Genomic DNA, 20,015 nt, shown 5'->3' with positions numbered 1-20,015 from the left:
CATAACGGTGACCTTAATTGCCAAACGTCTGTAAGCTTTTAGTGTCTTAATGACCGTTCCATAGGTGCATGTTCATTAATTGTTTATGCTTCACTGAACAATCATGGGAAACAGTGTTTAAAACCTTTACAATGAAGATATGTGAAGTTATTTGGATATTTACGAATTATCTTTGATAGACAGGGTCCTGAAAAAGGGACGTTTCTTTTTTTTGCTGTTTACATTAAAATGAATGCAAGTCGGTAGAGCCCGTGGTCTAGCAATAACGGACACGGCTTAGAAACGCCACCCCTCTATCCACCTGAAGACCGGGGTTAAATTCCCCGCTCCAACCCTTCGATCCCGGCTGTATTACATCCGGCCATGATCGGGAGTCCCATAGGGTGGCGCACAATTGGCTCGGCGTATTCATTGTAAATAAGAATTTGTTCTCAATTGACTTGCCTAGTTAAATTAAGGTTAAATTTAAAAAATAAACATTCCGGTGAGCAAGAGTTTATTTAGTCTTCTAGGGCAAGATATAATGACAGAAGCGAAGCTGCATGTATCTAAATATAGACAAGTTGACTAACAAATAGTCTACCAAAATGTCCGAAATTATAAGCAGAAACATATTTAAATTAGGCAAAAAAACAATCCTGCACCCCCTGTCAAAAAATCATTCCACCTTCCCTGACTGTAGCCTAATGCACATATTCTATATTTGCGGGTTGGGATGAGGTGCGGGCCTCCGATTTTCACTTTTATCACATAAAGTCGGGTGGTTGTGGATGGGTTATTAGCAATTTCTGGCGGGTGAACAACCACCAGCATGTGTGTGAATGTGTGTGTTAGTGTTTGGTTGGCTGACTGTGTGTGTGTCCTCATGTATTGTTGCTGCAGCCTCCCTAGATCACTTCTGTTCATTTCAAATCAGGCTTTATGTCGCTTGGGGCAATATACGGTAATGGAGTCTGTTCAGGCGTGTGTCAGGGAGATGACAGAGAGATGCAGCACACACACACACACACACACACACACACACACACACACACACACACACACACACACACACACACACACACACACACACACACACACACACACACACACACACACACACACACACACACACACACACACACACACACACACACACACACACACACACACATATTTCTCTCTTCTGCATTTTTCTCAGAGCAGGGTAAGAAACCCAATTATTAACCCGGTCAATAATCTGTGCTCACATGATGGTTCACACACTTCACAATAACAGCAGGGAGTTTTCATATGAACCTGCAATTTAGACATTTAGACTCTGCTACTCATATCACATCTGCTGCAGCTCTGACTGCTACCATAAGAGAAGCAAATCAAATCAAAGTTTAGTGATTTGCAGATGATGTTATCGCAGGTGCAGCGAAATGCTTGAGTTTTTTTTAAACTCCAACAGTGCAGTGATACCTAGCAATAATAATACAATTTCAAAAATAAATGCCTAATTGAGAAAAATTAAGAAATATCAGAACGAGCAATGTCAGAGAGAGGAAAATAAATATATATATGTACATATAATAGATAGAGTGCATTTGGAAAGTATTCACGCCCCTTGACTTTTTCCAAATTTTGTTACGTTACAGCCTTCTTCTAAAATGGATTAAATACAACATTTTCCCAATCAACCTACACACAATACCTCATAATGACAAAGCGAAAACAGGTTTAGTCATTTTTGCAAAGTTATTACAAAATAAAAATGATTATTTACATAGAGACTTGAAATTGAGCTCAGATGCATCATGTTTTTATTGATCATCCTTGAGATGTTTCTACAACTTGAATGGAGTCCAACTGCGGTAAATTGCATTGGTTGGACATGATTTGGAAAGGCACACAACTGTCTATATAAGGTCTGACAGTTGACAGTGCATGTCCGAGCATATACCAAGTGATGAAGTCGAAGGAATTGTCTGTAGAGCTTCGAGACAAGATTGTGTTTAGGCACAGATCTGGGGAAGGGTACCAAAACATTTCTGAAGCATTGAAGGTCCCCAAGATCAGTGGCCTCCATCATTCTTAAAACGGAAGAAGTTTGGAACCACCAAAACTCTTTCTAGAGCTGGCCGCCCGGCTAAACTGAGCAATCGGGGGAGAAAGGCCTTGATCTGATGAAACCAAAATTGAACTCTTTGGACTGAATGCCAAGCGTCAGGTCTGGAGGAAACCTGGCACCATCCCTACAGTGAAGCATAGTAGTTGGCAGCATCATGCTATGGGGTTGTTTTTCAGCGGCAGGAAATGGAAGGCTAGTCAGGGTCGAGGGAAAGATGAACAGAGCAATGTACAGAGAAACCTGTTCCAGAGTGCTCAGGACCTCAGGCAATGCAGGAGTGGCTTTGGGACAAGTCTCTGAATGTCCTTGAGTGGCCCAGCCAGAGCCCGGACTTGAACCCGATCTAACATCTCGGGAGAGACCTGAAAACACCTGTGCAGCGACGCTCCCCATCCAACCTGACAGAGCTTGAGAGGATCTGCAGAGAAGAATGGCAGAAGCTCCCCAAATACAGGTGTGCCAAGAAGAATATGCTGTAATCTCTGCCAAAGGTGCTTCAACAAATTACTGAGTAAAGGGTCTGAATACTTATGTTTATGTGGTATTTCAGTTTTTGATTTTTAATACATTTGCTAAAATTTCTAAAAACCTGCTCTACTTTGTCATTATGGGGTATTTTGTAATAAGACTGTAACATAACAATGTGTAAAAAGTCAAGGGGTCTGAATACTTTTCGAATGCACTGTATAAGGAAGATTCTCTATGTTTGTATGAATATATATGAGAGAGAGAGAGAGAGAGAGAGAGAGAGAGAGAGAGAAAAAAATCGTTTTTGCAGTAGTTTTTCAGTCACAACAGTCATACACGCACGCACGCAAACACACACTCAGCGTTACATGGTCCGTTGGTCCTTTGATGATTAAACCCGAGCTAATGTGTGTCCTCACGTCTGGCCACCCTCTAAAATCAGCCTTTATCAGTCTGCGTCTCAAAGTCCCTTCTTTTCCTAATCTTCCCCTCAATTCCAATCTCTTCCCCTGTCCTATATCAGAGCACTTCCACAGTGCTGGTAATGGAAAGATTAACACTTCTCCAGTGCCAATCCTGGTTGACACTTCACAGCCTCAGCAAGACACAGACAATGGGCTTGATTATCAGTGAGGAATATTAAAGAGGAACTGCAAATCGCAGCATCATTTGATGCCAAATGCATCATACAGGCCATATTTCTGTATTTTGAAAGTTGCATATCTTGAAAACGTGATTGCTCACATGCAAAACATATTTTGGGACTATATCAACAATGGACTAATGAAACAAATACCAAAGCGCACACACACCACACACACACACACACACACACACACACACACACACACACACACACACACACACACACACACACACACACACACACACACACACACACACACACACACACACACACACACACACATACATACAGTGGGGCAAAAAAGTACACTGCTGAAAAAAATTAAGGGAACACTAAAATAACACATCCTAGATCTGAAAGAATGAAATATTCTTATTAAATATTTTTTCTTTACATAGTTGAATGTGCTGACAACAAAATCAACACAAAAAATATATATCAATGGAAATCAAATTGATCAACCCATGGAGGTCTGGATTTGAAGTCACACTCAAAATTAAAGTGGAAAACCACACTACAGGCTGATCCAACTTTGATGTAATGTCCTTAAAACAAGTAAAAATGAGGCTCAGTAGTGTGTGGCCTCCACGTGCCTGTATGACCTCCCTATAACGCCTGTGCATGCTCCTGATGAGGTGGCGGATGGTCTCCTGGGGGATCTCCTCCCAGACCTGGAATAAAGCATCCGTCAACTCCTGGACAGTCTGTGGTTCAACGTGGCGTTGGTGGATGGAGCGAGACATGATGTCCCAGATGTGCTCAATTGGATTCAGGTCTGGGGAACGGGCGGGCCAGTCCATAGCATCAATGCCTTCCTCTTGCAGGAACTGCTGACACACTCCAGCCACATCAGGTCTAGCATTGTCTTGCATTAGGAGGAACCCAGGGCCATCTGCACCAGCATATGGTCTCACAAGGGGTCTGAGAATCTCATCTCGGTACCTAATGACAGTCACGCTACCTCTGGGGAGCACATGGAGGGCTGTGCGGCCCCCCAAAGAAATGCCACCCCACACCATGACTGTCCCACCGCCAAACCAGTCATGCTGAAGGATGTTGCAGGCAGCAGAACGTTCTCCACGGCGTCTCCAGACTGTCACGTCTGTCACGTGCTCAGTGTGAACCTGCTTTCACCTGTGAAGAGCACAGGGCACCAGTGGCGAATTTGCCAATCTTGGTGTTCTCTGGCAAATGCCAAACGTCCTGCACGGTGTTGGGCTGTAAGCACAACCCCCACCTGTGGACGTCGGGCCCTCATACCACCCTCATGGAGTCTGTTTCTGACCATTTGAGCAGACACATGCACATTTGTGGCCTGCTGGAGGTCATTTTGCAGGGCTCTGGCAGTGCTCCGCCTTCTCCACAACTCCTGATGTACTGGCCTGTCTCCGGGTAGCGCCTCCATGCTCTGGACACTACGCTGACAGACACAGCAAACCTTCTTGCCACAGCTCGCATTGATGTGCCATCCTGGATGAGCTGCACTACCTGAGCCACTTGTGTGGGTTGTAGACTCCGTCTCAGGCTACCACTAGAGTGAAAGCACCGCCAGCATTCAAATGTGACCAAAACATCAGCCAGGGAGCATAGGAACTGAGAAGTGGTCTGTGGTTATCACCTGCAGAACCACTCCTTTATTGGGGGTGTCTTGCTTATTGCCTATAATTTCCACCTGTTGTCTATTCCATTTGCACAACAGCATGTGACATTTATTGTCAATCAGTGTTGCTTCCTAAGTGGACAGTTTGATTTCACAGAAGTGTGATTGACTTGGAGTTACATTGTGTTTTGAGCAGTGTATTTAGTCAGCCACCAATTGTGCAAGTTCTCCCACTTAAAAATATGAGAGAGGCCTGTACATTTCATCATAGGTACACTTCAACTATGACAGAATAAATGAGGGAAAAAATCCTGAAAATCACATTGTAAGATTTTACATTTATTTATTTGCAAATTATGGTGGAAAATAAGTATTTGGTTACCTACAAACAAGCAAGATTTCTGGCTCTCACAGACCTGTAACTTCTTCTTTATGAGGCTCCTCTGTCCTCCACTCATTACCTGTATTAATGGCATCTGTTTGAACTTGTTGTCAGTATAAAAGACACCTGTCCACAACCTCAAACAGTCACACTCCAAACTCCACCATGGCCAAGACCAAGGACCTGTCAAAGGACACCAGAAACAAAATTGTAGACCTGCACCAGGCTGGGAAGACTGAATCTGCAATAGGTAAGCAGCTTGGTTTGAAGAAATCAACTGTGGGAGCAATTATTAGGAAATGGTTGACATACAAGACCACTGATAATCTTCCTCGATCTGGGGCTCTACGCAAGATCTCACCCCGTGGAGTCAAAATTATCACAAGAACGGTGAGCAAAAATCCCAGAACCACACGGGGGGACCTAGTGAATGACCTGCAGAGAGCTGGGACCAAAGTCACAAAGCCTACCATCAGTAACACACTACGCCGCCAGGGACTCAAATCCTGCAGTGCCAGACGTGTCCCCCTGCTTAAGCCAGTACATGTCCAGGCCCGTCTGAAGTTTGCTAGAGAGCATTTGGATGATCCAGAAGAAGATTGGGAGAATGTCATATGGTCAGATGAAACCAAAATATAACTTTTTGGTAAAAACTCAACTCCTCGTGTTTGGATGACAAAGAATGCTGAGTTGCATCCAAAGAACACCATACCTACTGTGAAGCAGGGGGATGGAAACATCATGCTTTGGGGCTGTTTTTCTGCAAAGGGACCAGGACGACTGATCCGTCAGCAAGGGCATTGAAGATGAAACGTGGCTGGGTCTTTCAGCATGACAATGATCCCAAACACACCGCCCGGGCAACGAAGGAGTGGCTTCGTAAGAAGCATTTCAAGGTCCTGGAGTGGCCTAGCCAGTCTCCAGATCTCAACCCCATAGAAAATCTTTGGAGGGAGTTACATTTAACATTACATTTAAGTCATTTAGCAGACGCTTCTACCCAGAGCGACTTACAAATTGGTGCATTCACCTTATGACATCCAGTGGAACAGCCACTTTACAATAGTGCATCTAAATCTTTTAGGGGGGTGAGAAGGGGGTGAGAAGAGTTGAAGAGTTGAAAGTCCGTGTTGCTAAGCAACAGCCCCAAAACATCAATGCTCTAGAGGAGATCTGCATGGAGGAATGGGCCAAAATACCAGCAACAGTGTGTGAAAACCTTGTGAAGACTTACAGAAAATGTTTGACCTCTGTCATTGCCAACAAAGGGTATATAACAAAGTATTGAGATAAACTTTTGTTGTTGACCAAATACTTATTTTCCTCCATAATTTGCAAATAAATTCATAATAAATTCTACAATGTGATTTTCTGGATTTTTTTTCTCATTTTGTCTGTCATAGTTGAAGTGTACCTATGATGAAAATTACAGGCCTCTCTCATCTTTTTAAGTGGGAGAACTTGCACAATTGGTGGCTGACTAAATACTTTTTGCCCCACTGTACATACATACATACATACATACATACATACATACATACATACATACATACATACATACATACATACATACATACATACATACATACATACATACATACATACATACATACAGACAGAGGAATAGAAAGCACATATAGTACTAGAAACACATGGCACGAGGGAATTACATGCTTGAGGGCAGGCTAGGATATAATTCCTGGGAGATAGAGATACATCTATGGAGGACTTTAGTCTAGGAATTCTAAGTGGGAATGGGTTTCAGGTTACTAAGGGCCAAAAGGAGAGAGAGAAAGTGTGTTGTTTAAATGTAACTATAGCTCTGCAGCTGCCTGCAGAAATATGAGAGAGAGCAAGAAGCAAAATAACGGTTTCTGGACAAATATCTATGACCTATGACTTATTACCTATCTGCTAGCTATCCCTTGTCAATCATAGATCATCGGCATCCATCCCAGAGGCCTGGAAAAACAGACTTTCAGAATATGGTTTGAAAACTTTAAAAAAACACCTCTCCCAATGAAAATAAAAAGGTTGATTCAGCAGGGTGTATGGTGCATTTGTCGTTTGCTGAACTGTGTGAAAATCTGTTCATCTTTAGGCACGCATGCGCGGACTCTCTCTCACACACACACACAGACACACAGGGAGTGTGCAATCAGAGCCATAGTAAAGAGTGAGGCAAATCCTGTTTAAGATCATTCAATTCTAGTTTGATTAATAGGTCAATGTCGTAATCGTCAAACGTTTGTTGACAATACGGAGGATTGTTTTCTGAGCTAAACCCCAGCTGTCACAGAGACACAGGGGAAGGCGAAACAATAGAGCTAGAGGTTACGCTAGGTCACCAGCGAACTAATCTCACCTCAGTTTACACTCAATCATTTGCCTGGTTATGCATAAACACACGCGGTCGCGTGTCGCGCGATACTCACACACACGCGCGGGCGTACGCACAGGCACACGCACGTCCTCCTCCTCAGCCCCCCTGTACAGAGTGACGCCGCAACAGATTAAGCTGAGTATCCTTCAATGGCCTGCAGGAATAGCAATAACAGCAGAGGTAGTTAGTTACCTTGTCCCATGTGCCCTACTTTGTTGTTCTAACATACTGTCACCTCTGACGGCTCACTCGCTAAAACAACCACACACTGGACGACTCAATGACAACAAACAACAAAGAAAGAAAACAGAACAGAGTGCACACACAGAGACACAGTCTAGAGAAGGACATTCAAGATAGTAAACACGTCACACAAAGGTCACATTCCTGGGGGAAAACCTTTAGGAGATAGTACCTTGAGGAAAACAACTGTGAGAAAAGATCTCAGAAAACATAGAGCTGCAGGACACAAACATAGAAGCAGAGCATTCTGTAGGTAAACCACGACAGATGGCGATACTGTAGGAAGAGAGGGACAGAAGAGAATAATGGGACAGAAGTACCACAATGACAGCACAAATGCTCGATTCACTCCAGGGGGGGATGGAAGGAGAGAGCAGGGGAGTGCTGTTCACCTCCCACTCCTGTTCACACAGGAACACACCACTCGTTCTGTCCCCCTCTCCCTCACACGCAGACACAATCTCTTCTTCTGTCTCTCTCTCACCTTTCCATCTGTAAGACGTGCTTGTAGGTCTGACAAGAACATTTGACAGCTGACAGTGAAAACAAAGCCGACCTACACACACGCAAGCGGGCAAACACAGACCCACACAGTTGATAATAACAAGCTATGACCTTTGCACTTTCTTCCTACCTGCGTGTGTGTGTAAGCTCCAATCGTTTGCTCTCCTCTCCGTGTGTTAAGTGTCTGCCAAGCGGGTAGCGGCGAGTCCGCGTTGTTGTGCACAGCCACACTTTCAAAGAGCCCCTCCCTCCTCTTCCTCTCCCTAATCCTCCTTTTCTTCTGCGGATCTCTCTGTGTCTCTGTGTCTCTGTTTCTCTCTGTCTCTCTCTCTCTCTCTCTCTCTCTCTCTGTGTGTTTATGAAAGTAGTCCAACTCGATAACAGAAAATGTGCAGAAAAGGGGTCGAGAGGCTGAAAAGAGAGCGAGTGAAAGGGGGAGTGGTGTCACCTTGCACATGGTTAAGCCTCTGTGACAAAAGACAGGAGTTGGTCGCAGCTCTTACTGTCTTTCGCTCTCTTTTTCTTTTAACACAGAGACTGGGTTACCTATGCATTGCTGAGTAACCTGATTCCTAAGAGTAGATGATTAACAGTGTTAGTGTGTGTGTGTGTGTGTGTGTGTGTGTGTGTGTGTGTGTGTGTGTGTGTGTGTGTGTGTGTGTGTGTGTGTGTGTGTGTGTGTGCGTGCGTGCGTGCGTGCGTGCGTGCGTGCGTGCGTGCGTGCATTCCTTCAATTCAAATGTAAGTCTGCTGTGATGTGCGCGCATGAATGTGTGCACATAAATGCAGACATGGTTGGCTCCAAGTGGTTCTATGTATATTTATACAACGGGTGGGTCTAATTCTGAATGCTGATTGGTTCCAGCCGGTGTCTATTTCACTAGTTACCACCAGCTAAAGCTATGATGTTGAAATGTCTATTTACTCTGTTCCATCTCACTGTGCAATCCACTGTCTCATCAGCCCAGCCACGCAATTTATAAACCTGATCTCCACTAGAAAAAGCATCTAGACATTATCTCCCATTTCTTTTAGACTAGCATTTGGTTTTTCAACAGAAAAAAAATGGTTTCAATGTTCAAATTCGATCTCCAGCTGTCCCATAGTAATGAACATGACGGGACGAGACAGACAGGCAGACAGCTTTTCTCAGCCAGTTTAAATCATAAATCAGCTGATGTCATTTTTGTGAAATTATATAATGAAATGTCTATAGAAAACAGTTCAAACTAAATGATATTAAGCTAGTTTGCAGTCTTTCCAGCTTCCGTTTGAAGTGATTGTGTAAGCTGTGTTGTTGGCTTGCTCCTCTGAACGACAGTGTCCTGACGAGAGAGCACATTTTATATGCCATGCGAAATCGCGCATTATTAGCACGACTTCGTCTCAGGCCTAACAACACCCGTGCCAATATATCCTCCAAACACCGGCTTCTCTGGCATTATCACTTAAGTAGGGAATGTGTGTCCGTCTATGCATGTGTACTTACATATGTGCATGTGAGTGTGTGGGCTCATGAGACGGGGGAGTACAGCTCTCTAATTAAAGTAGGGCACAATGTTGTTTTCGCTAAACAGAAAGCTAGTCGGAGCCTGCGTCTGGCCTGCTATCTAAATGAAGCTGTGATGATGGATCCCCCATTAGGGACTGTAATAACTGGAGAAAGTCTGGAGGGAGATTGAACTGAGCTGAAAGAGCAGAGAGTACAGTCTCAGCACTCCTTATCTCTTACACAGGAGCACAACGATACTGTATCTACCCATGCAAGGCCAGTCACAGGCATTTCTATGTAGTGTGTGTGTGTGTGTGTGTGTGTGTGTGTGTGTGTGTGTGTGTGTGTGTGTGTGTGTGTGTGTGTGTGTGTGTGTGTGTGTGTGTGTGTGTGTGTGTGTGTGTGTGTGTGTGTGTGTGTGTGTGTGTGTGTGTGTGTGTGTGTGTGTGTGTGTGTGTTTGTGATTGTGTGTGTGTCTGTGTAAGAGAAATATATATATATGCTGAAATGCAATGCAATGCAATCTCAGTCCCTAGAGCACCAGTTTGCCTTTGAGCCTCCAAGCTAAACCAAGCCAGTCAGATGTGGAAACAACCACAAACAACCACACACAAACAACTGGTAGCAGCACTAGCCGTTATATACCAGTACCAAAAAGAAAAACACCCTGACGAAAGGACAGTGTTTCATACAGCACTTCTACAGGCACTGGTTTTAAGATGTTATATTGCAAATGGACCTTTAGTTCAACTGGTTTCACTGCTTTCCTCTCGTCTCCAATGCTCGTTCTCCTCTGGTTGCTTTGGGTAGAAGTTACCCATAGGCAACAGTTATAGATCTAGGATCAGCTTACCTTCTGCCATTCCTCACCATTAGAGGAGACGCAGAACTGACCTTAGATCAGTGTCCAGGGTTGTTGGCTGAGGATCCAGTGGCTGTCAAACCAGATGACTAATGCAGGTTAACATCACTTCTTATCTCCTAATTATGGGGTTAAGGGTCACCCTGGCGGGGCCTTGGCCAGTAAACCCATAGTCCCCCCACCCAAACACCAATACAAGGGGGTTGGTTCCCAGGGTTAGGTTTCCCCAGCACCATAAAAGGAGTGTGAAGGGGGAGAGAGAGAGAGAGAGAGAGAGAGAGAGAGAGAGAGAGAGAGAGAGAGAGAGAGAGAGAGAGAGAGAGAGAGAGAGAGAGAGAGAGAGAGAGAGAGAGAGAGAGAGAGAGAGAAGGGAGTTTACATGGTTTAGGTTTCCCTGACTCCCAAAGGGTGTCCCATATAAATAGGTGGGTAGGAAACAGTAGGGAGAGAGAGCAACAGAAAGACAGAGAGAGGCAGAGAGAGACAGAGACAGTCATAAAGACAGAGCGACAGAGAGACAGTGATTGGGTTTCCATGGCACCTGCTGTATTTCCCCTCCAAGAACATTCTGGAACGAGACCTGCGGGGATATCCACCCTCCGCTTACCTCTCCATGCTTCCTAAGAGAAACCCAGTAGCCCTATCTCAGTGCAACTTGTCTGCTCTACCTTCCAAGGGAGACGTGGCAGGGAAGGCAGCTACAGTGTTAAAAACACAGGAGCAACAAGCTGCCAGACAGCCAATCACTTCTACAAACTTTTGACGGGTACTGTGTATGATGGAGTGTACAGTCCTTATGGACAGTGTATGGATATAACATGTGTGTACAGCAGCAGTTATATAGGATGAGCCTTGATTAGAATACAGTATATACTGTACATATGAAGTGGGTGAAGCAGTATGCTGACATTATTAAAGTGACCAGTCTCTGAGGTGCAAGGTTCAGTGCCGTGTGGTAGCCGACTAGTAACAGTGACTAAAGTCCAGGGCAGGGTATGGGGCGAAGGCCGGCTAGTTGGTAGAAAATGTATGTAAAATATGTTGGTAGTATGAGGGTTATTGGATAAAACATTGGCTACGCTGTCGCTGCGGCTCGGTGCCTTCAAAAACAACAACATCATTAACTTAGTAGTGAACCATCCAAAGCTGAATCCCTAAAAACAGAGATCATGAAGACAGAGATCATGTAATATCAGATCAAATCTCCACGTATGAGAAAAGGACAGGAGTCAACTATAATGGTTTCTCGGTTGACAGAGAGCAACAGAGGAATAGAGAGGGAGAGAGCGAAAGCGAGAGAGAGAGAGAGAGAGAGAGAGAGAGAGAGAGAGAGAGAGAGAGAGAGAGAGAGAGAGAGAGAGAGAGAGAGAGAGAGAGAGAGAGAGAGAGAGAGAGAGAGAGAGAGAGAGAGAGAGAGAGAGAGAAAGAGAGAGAGAGCTAGAGAGAGGGGAAGAGAAAGAGAGATGGAAGCGTGACAGTAGGCCTTATGGGAAAAGGGGGAGGAAAGAAGGACTGTTTATGGAGGGGAGAAGAGGAGATGAGAGGAGTGGAGTGCAGTGGGGAGAGGGATGATAAAGGATGGGGTAGAGTTTATTTCCCCAGTGGAGCAGAACCACAATTTCTTACCTTCCAAAGCAGAAGATGAGAGGCATTTATCTCTCTGAAAGAGTATGAGAGGGGGAGGAGAGAAGGTGTGGATAAGATGAGACAAGAGGAGGGGAGTAAGGGCATTTTAGAAGGGGAGAAGAGGAGAGGGAGGAGAATGGGTGGAGGTAGGTTTCAAGGTGGAGAGAGGGGACGGGGGAAGTGTAACGGATGGAAAGAGGGGAAGAGGGGCAATGGGGACAGCAGAAGTGTAGAGAGGGGTGAGGAGGAGAGGAAGGGCTGAGGATGCTCACTTCAGGGAGATGAGAGACTTCCATTATGAGCTTGTATGAAGAATCACATCTCCTCTCTTTTAGTCTCTTCCCTAATTCTTCCTCTGTCAAAATGAAGTGTTTATTTCCAAAATGCCACGTCAACCAATTTGTTCACGTGTTTCTTTCATCAGAGATGATTGCTCATGGGTATGTCCATGTGTGTGTGTGAAATATGACAGCTTTCGGATTTTTTTAAATGAATAGATTTGAGATTGAAATGTGTTTTTTGAACAACGCTACATATCCATTGTTAAACTGGAATGGTAGGTTCGTGTCCTGTATGTTGGACCGTGACGTGGTCGTCTCAACTAACTATCTTAAGAGGAATGCGCTGTAAGTCGCTCTAGTTAAAAACATCTGCTAAATGACAACCATGTCACATGTAACGGTACTACATACATGTCACATATTACCGTATGGGATTGTTTTTATTTTTTATAATTGTATCATTTGTACAGTTCTATATTATATTATTATATTATATCTGTTACATTTCACTGTAAAAACCTAGTAGTACTACTTATTCCTCTGAGAGTGAGGCGGATACTGTCGATAGCATGATCGTTTGTCTCTCTGAAATGAAACCATCAAAAATGATCGATTTTGAACAAATACACGTTTGTCATTGAACAACCCAATGCCATGATTATATAATGAAAGAAACGCACCTGAACATGTACGTATATAGCATTTTGGAAATAAACACTTCATATTCTCCCTGTCAGTCAAAACAACTGCCAGTCTAAATAAACATATCTTCATTGGATTATACCCAGTTACTGTTTCTCCCTGTCAATAACAACTGGTGGACTCACACACGGGACTATTCCAAACTTCCAACCCACTGCCTCCCATCTCCATCGCTATAACACCCCTGCCCCCCCACCATCCCTAAAACATATACACTGAGTGCAGGAAACATTAGGAACACCTGCTCTTTCCATGATATAGACTGACCAAGTGAATTGGTAGAAGGTGCCAGGCGCACAGGTTTGAGTGTGTCAAGAACTGCAGCGCTGCTGGGCTTTTCACTTGAACTTGAACACAACTGTGGGCAGCATTGAAGTCAAACGTGGGACAGCATCCCTCTGGAACGCTTTTGACTTCCTTGTAGAGTCCACGCCCCGACGAATTAAGGCTGTTCTGAGGGCAAAAGGGCGCGCAACTCAGTATTAGGAAGGTGTTCCTAATGTTGTGCACATACACAACCCCCACCCCCCAAAATGGGAATATCATAATTACCCCTCCCAGTCAGTAGCTCATCTGCTGAGGAGAAGGTAGAACTGGACTCTCCAAGTACAAAGTAGAGAAATATCTCATAGCCTATATGAGCAGCCATGGCCCCTGAGGCACTGCTTGGCACTGACCATAAGCCACAACACAGCAGTCTCGGATATATTCTGAGATACTCTAACCTCCCTGTGTGCAAAGTGTAAAGTCAGCACACCACCTGACCCTCTAAGCCCTGTGGGAGAGCCAATCAGGCAGTGCTAAAGACAATAAGCTCTGTCCACTTTCACTGGTCAGGGGTCAGAGGTCAAGGGTTAGGGGCAGGGCGAGAGCGGTATTGTAGTAGAAACTCCTATCCCTGACCAGTCAGCTCTGTAATGATGTGTCTGGCTCCTGTGAAGGAGAGGTCCAGTGGGATGCTGTGTGTGTGTGTGTGTGTGTGTGTGTGTGTGTGTGTGTGTGTGTGTGTGTGTGTGTGTGTGTGTGTGTGTGTGTGTGTGTGTGTGTGTGTGTGTGTGTGTGTGTGTGTGTGTGTGTGTGTGTGTGTGTGCGAGCGTGCGTGTGTGTGTGTGTGTGTTGGTGGAGGTAAGGGCCTGTGTGAACCTGTGAACCACATCAAATCCCCACCACCCACGTGCCAGTGTGTACGGTTATACTAAGAGCTCAAGTTTATTACAATCCAATGCCCTGACAGAGACCTTATGAGTCTCACTGGATATAGCCTGTCACACAGCACGACCAGGAGAGAATGTGTTTAACAAAGGATAAACACACGCACCCCCACATGCATGCATGCTCACTAGGGCTGTCCCCGACTAAAAAACATCTTGGTCGACCAACAGTTGTCTGTTCTTTCGAACCAATCAATTAGTAAAAAATGTTAAACTTGTTTTTTTCCATATACTGACACATCCTATGTGTTTTAATCAAATCAACTATATTCACTGAGCTTGTCTGACGCTTTAAGCACACTCTTTGATTAAATAATGAAGACACAAATGACTAGGGGGTGTCTGACCAGCAATTGATTTGATTGTGCCGGGCCAGGCTCAGACTTGCTGCACTGTGTTAAAAAAATAAAAAAAAGACAGCGAGTGACTGTGTGACCAGCACCCGTTGTTGTCTCTCTCTCCTCCCTGATGCAGCGACCACCACAGAACATCAACAGTGTTGATCGTGCCGTCCGTGTTGATGAAGCTGCAACATAATTACCGACATTTCTGACTGAATAGTGCTGTAACCAAAATCTCTCATTTGTATACGAAAAACATCCCCTATTCATCCTCTCTTTACATGACACATGTATTCATTGCGTGCACATGACCAAAGACCTGTTTGCACGGGACTAGTATAACTAAAAAGTGTTGATTTTGTAAATATTACTCCAGAATGTCCAGTATTCCAGAGGACAATTCGGACGGGATTAGTTTATTCCAAACTGCGGCCTGAAATCCTTATTTTTAAAATAAATTGACAGTTATGACGGAAGCCTGGAGGTTTTTTTTTCGAGGCATGAAGATACAATATTTTAACATGTCCAGGTGATAGGGCCACACTGATAACTAGAACTTGGTTCCCAAGTTTCTAAACCATGCCAAACCATTTTTGGCATAGTGTCGCCACAATATTTGAATTGAGGAAGTGTGATCATAATCATTAGGATATTTTAGCGATCCGCAGTACGTCCTAAATGTCCCGCAGCCTTCAGATGTGAGCTAAACCGTGTTTTAAGGCTATGGATGAGAAAGTTAAGTTATCATCTCCAAACATTTACGTCAGTTTTGTGCCATCTCAGTGCTAGAGGCGTCATCACAGACCCTAGTTCGATCCCGGGCTGTATCACAACCAGCCGTGATCGGGAGTCCCATAAGGCAGCGCACAATTGGCCCAGCGTCGTCCGGGTTAGAAGAGGGTTTGGCGGGGTAGGCCGTCATTGTAAATAAGAATTTGATCTTAACTGACATGCCTAGTTAAATAAAGGTTCAATGAAATTACATTTAAAAAATGTAAAGCATGCTGCTTTGCGATAACAGCAAGGGTTGCATTAAATAGGCTAAATATATTTTTTACTGATCTGGCAATATTCAATTAATTCCTATGCACACAACATTCAACAAAAGCTTTCACTGTGAAAGTTGATAGGCCACATGTTGGCCCTTCACATACACTACCGTTCAAAAGTTTGGGGTCACTTAGAAATGTCCTTATTTTTTAAAGAAAAGCACGTTTTTTTGTCCATTAAAATAACATAAAATTGATCAGAAATACAGAGTAGACAATGTTAATGTTGTAAATGACTATTGTAGCTGGAAACGCCAGATTCTTTATGGAATATCTACATAGGCGTACAGAGGCCCATTATCAGAAACCATCACTCCTGTGTTCCAATGGCACGTTGTGTTAGCTAATCCAAGTTGATCATTTTAAAGTGGCTATTCGATCATTTGAAAACCCTTTTGCAATTATGTTAGCACAGTTTAAAACTGATGTCCTGATTGAAGAAGCAATAAAACTGGCCTTCTATAGACTAGTTGAGTATCAAATCAAATCAAATCAGCATTTGTGGGTTTGAATTCAGGCTCAAAATGGCTAGAAACAAATAACTTTCTCTGAAACTCGTCAGTTTATTCTTGTTCTGAGAAATGAAGGCTATTTCATGCAAGAAATTGCCAAGAAACTGAAGATCTCGTACACCGCGTTGTACTACTCCCTTCACAGAACAGCACAAACTGGTTCTAACCAGAATAGAAAGAGGAGTGGGAGGCCCTGGTGCACAACTGAGCAAGAGGACAAGTACATTAGAGTGTCAAGGTTTAGAAACAGATGCCTCACAAGTCCTCAACTGGCAGCTTCATTAAATAGTACCCGCAAAACACCAGTCTCAACTTCAACAGTGAAGAGGCGACTCCGGGATGCTGGCCTTCTAGGCAGAGTTCCTCTGTCCAGTGTCTGTGTTCTTTTACCCATCTAAATCTTTTATTTTTATTAGCCAGCCTGAGCTATGGGTTTTTCTTTGCAACTCTGCCTAGAAGGCCAGCATCCCAGAGTCGCCTCTTCACTGTTGACGTTGTGACGGGTGTTTTGCGGGTACTATTTAATGATGCTGCCAGTTGAGGACTTGTGAGGCGTCTGTTTCTCAAACTGGACACTCTAATGTACTTGTCATCTTGCTCAGTTGTGCAGAGGACGTGAAAAATTCAATAAAAAGTAACACAAGAACATTACATAACAATAACGAGGCTATATACAAGGGGGTACCTGTAACGAGTCAATGTGTGACGGTACAGGCTCGTCGAGGTCATGTGTACATGTAGGTAGAGGAAGTACCAGATAGCCCGAAAATAATTTAAGAAATGAATGATACATTTATTGTTTTTTCTTTATTCAACCTGCCCTTTATCCACACAATATTTCATGACCCTAAACATGCCTGCCCCGTGGATATAACCGCGGGGACTGCGGGATATGAGTCAACCCGCGCATCACTCACACACACAAACAAACTTACCCACACATCACCACATCTGACTGTGAATATAGATTGTGTTTTAAATGTTTAATGAGGACAAATCTAAAGCCAAGCCATTTTCAGCAATGTTAAGTGTGCATGGATCAAAGCAATGGGGGCTAGGCAGACAGCAGGCTGACAGATGGGGGATAACAACACAGATATCAGCAGAAAGACCCAGTCTAGTGCTGCTGCGCCGAGGCTGATTGAACCATACTATACGAAGCTTCGCAGGGTACAGTTAGAAACAGGCATGGACACGGGCATGCAGGCACACACCCTTCCACATTCATACAAGCTGATCTATCTTCCGTGCAACTTGTAGGGTGTGTGAGTGCGTATGTGTGTGTGTGTGTATGTATCACCAAAGCAGAGATTCAGTAACAGAATTACCACCACTGAGACGTATGCTTAAAATTAGACATGCTGCTGTAATAACTAGTTCATATCAATGGCGCTGGGTTTTACATTCACGATTTTACTTTACTTTGAGCAATGAACTAACACACACACACACACACACACACACACACACACACACACACACACACACACACACACACACACACACACACACACACACACACACACACACACACACACACACACACACACACACACGCACACACACAAATGCACGTTGCAGACAAAGATACATGCACTTACACACTCACACAAACAGCAAAGTTGCCAATGACATCCAGATATTTGAAAGCTAAGAATTCCCATTGGTTTTCTCACCAGGTTCGCTATCTGAAATTGCGTCAATGGGAAAAGCAGCCCCTCAGTACTCGGAGACCTCACTGGTCAGCCTGGACAGAGGGTAATAAAAGAGGGAAATCCTCCCTCTGTCAACCTGGAAAGAAACAGGGAAACAGTGAGCATTACAGCTGAAGAGAAATAACATACAATCGTCCTCAGGGATTTGGATAACAAATAGCATACAAGTTGATCAAAAGTACCATAAACATACAGGAGTTTGTTTAATCAATCAATCATAGTATATGTTATATATATATATATGTTTTATGTTTATTTTATATGTTTTATGTTTTTTTACAGAGCTTCAAGTGTGTGCCAGTGTGCCAGAGAATGCCCATCTTTTCGCAAAATCGTAACTTTCCGTAGCCACTCAATGATATGTTGCCCAGACATACAGTGAATAAAGACAATCAGTGAGAGTGAATAAGAGTTCATTACAGACTTCGAGAGTGTCTAAGTCACATCGTACGGCATTATAAGAGACAGAGGGAGGCTGAAAAGAGTGGGGTATTTTAAGGAAGCAATGGAAGCAAGAACAAAGAGAGTAGGTAATAGAACAAGCGTATTATGTCCTTCGCCCATCCTTCTCTCCTCCTTGCTGTGTTTCCAGATGGCCATCTCCTTCTTAGAGAGAACAGAGGACGTGACCTCTGTCAAAGGCTCAAGAAATGTCTGCCGTTGGGCCCTGGGAGTAGACACATACTCACCTACACAACAGTATCCATATTAGACACTGACAGCAGGGGCCTGAGGCATTAAAGTTACACACTGAGCCACTCACACTCACGCACGTATGCAATCAAGCACACGCCTGCACACGCACACACACACATACACACTCTCAGATCCACATGAGGTCTCTGTCTATTCTTCTCCTCCTGTTGACTGTTAATAGCTGGAGTATTGCCATTGTTTGTCTGTTAACAGCAGCCCAGTATGGTAACAGCCCACTGATGGTGACATGACTGGGCCAGATTGGCCTATAATGGAATGGCTGCAATGTCTATACGACCAGAGGGAATGGGAGGAAAACCTACTATACCCCAAACAGAGCCACACTGTCTAAGGGGAGGGGAGGGGTGAAGTGAGATGAAAGAAGAGGAGGGTAGGGGAGGGGTGAAGGGAGAGATGGTCATAGGTAGGGAGGGAAGGCCAGTGTTTCTTTACGTATTACAGAGATAAAACACTCGGGAGATAGTAGAGATAGCACTTCCCACTAATCAAGCAATGCAGTCAATCAGTCTGACACGCTGACCCATCATCAATCAAGCAGAGGGTCTGGGCTGTACACATGGATACGAGCCAATCAGAGACACGAATCAGAGAAAAAAAGAGAGTAAGAAGGAGAAAGCGAGAGCGAGTGAGAGAGGGATAAAAGGAGAAAGAGAACAAGGGGAAGACGGGGGGGCAGAGAGAGAAAGAAGAGTAAGCAGAGGGAAAGGGAAAGGGAAATGGAGAGGGGGTAGAAAGAGAGAATGGGAGATGTGGAGCGAGAGTGGTGGCTCCAACAAGGCACAGCCGACAGTCTTAAAATAGACATTAAAATGTTTCTTTAAAAAGATGAAGACTTCTTACTTACTGCTAGCAGCAAAAACTGCAAAAATGACATTGCTGATTAGAATTAATTTGCTTCCTCGTGCGCAAAGGGAGCTTGGACGTCGTCATGATAAGTTAACAGGGCAAAGAAAAGGATAAGAACATTTTTTTAACGTTTCCAATATACTGTACAAATCCAGAATAAAAATTCTCAAATGAGGGTTATAGTTTGGCCACGTTTGAGAGCAGTGAGTGAGTTTGGTGTGTCGGCCTATTGAATGGGTGTAGAGTGCGACCTGTGTGAGATGAGTATTTTGCATGAGAAAGACACTGTACTGTATAGCCAAATTACCATTAAAAGGGCATGTGTGCATGTGTGTGTCTG

General features: G+C 44.1%; 1 protein-coding gene across 1 annotated transcript in view; it reads right to left on the bottom strand.

Annotated features, from left to right (window-relative positions):
• The window catches only part of LOC118393638 (xylosyl- and glucuronyltransferase LARGE2s), an 86,376-nt gene that overhangs the window by 26,889 nt on the left and 39,472 nt on the right, over positions 1–20,015 (bottom strand). Inside the window, 1 exon segment of the mRNA XM_052461936.1 lies at positions 18,074–18,188. The gene's annotated coding sequence lies outside the window, so the exon portion shown is untranslated.

The sequence above is a fragment of the Oncorhynchus keta genome, chromosome 14 (assembly GCF_023373465.1).
Source record: "Oncorhynchus keta strain PuntledgeMale-10-30-2019 chromosome 14, Oket_V2, whole genome shotgun sequence".
NCBI lineage: Eukaryota > Metazoa > Chordata > Actinopteri > Salmoniformes > Salmonidae > Oncorhynchus > Oncorhynchus keta.
This window is presented reverse-complemented; position numbering and strand designations above follow the sequence as displayed.